This window comes from Ranitomeya imitator, chromosome 2, assembly GCF_032444005.1.
Source record: "Ranitomeya imitator isolate aRanImi1 chromosome 2, aRanImi1.pri, whole genome shotgun sequence".
Lineage (NCBI taxonomy): Eukaryota > Metazoa > Chordata > Amphibia > Anura > Dendrobatidae > Ranitomeya > Ranitomeya imitator.
Genome location: NC_091283.1, coordinates 513748824 through 513749495, shown reverse-complemented (window position 1 = coordinate 513749495; position 672 = coordinate 513748824). Strand labels below are relative to the sequence as shown.

Below are 672 nucleotides of genomic sequence, written 5' to 3'. Positions count from 1 at the left end.
TGCAGATACCATTATGAACACAGGGACAGTATCAGCAGTGTAACATGCTCCCAATGTGCATCCTGACGAATATTACCTTGCTGCAGGCGATTGCTGGCATAACGCCATGTTCCATGGTGGCCGCAACAGTCAGTTATGTGACCACATGGCTACCATTTAAACAAGGGGTAAAGTTGGGATTAAAAAGTGCAAAGCCCAAATGAAACAAAACATAAAACCAAACAAACCACAAGATGGAGGGCAGGGGATGTTTGACACCATTTTATTAATATTTAACTGCAGTGAAAAAATAGAACCTTGTACAAGTGCCATGGTCCAACGTACATCCAGTCCGTATCTATAATATAGATTTTTTTTTTCTTTTAACTATTTTTTCAATGTTTATTTTTTTTCATTTTTTTTTAGTGCAGGAAATTGAGTAATCACATTAGACTCTGAAATAAAAGTAGTTAGCATTGCACGCTAGCATCACTTTAGTTCATCTTAGAAGTGCCCATTGCCCATACACTAATGAGGCAGCGGCAGTTGTGTGAGCTCAAGAATTCATGAGAATGCAGTCCAAATACGATGCATTTGGGACCCCGGTGAGGCTCTATTACTTAGTTATTTATTCTCATGAACATAGGAGCTTCAGCCCACAAAGTGACCATATCTGCCGTACAAGCAATAGAA

At 39.3% G+C, this 672-nt stretch overlaps 1 protein-coding gene across 1 annotated transcript in view; it reads right to left on the bottom strand.

Moving 5' to 3' along the window:
- Positions 1–246: 246 nt before the first annotated feature.
- The window catches only part of KPNB1 (karyopherin subunit beta 1), a 42054-nt gene continuing 41628 nt past the window's right edge, over positions 247–672 (bottom strand). Inside the window, exon 22 of the mRNA XM_069751711.1 lies at positions 247–672. This exon is cut by the window's right edge and continues 1167 nt beyond it. The gene's annotated coding sequence lies outside the window, so the exon portion shown is untranslated.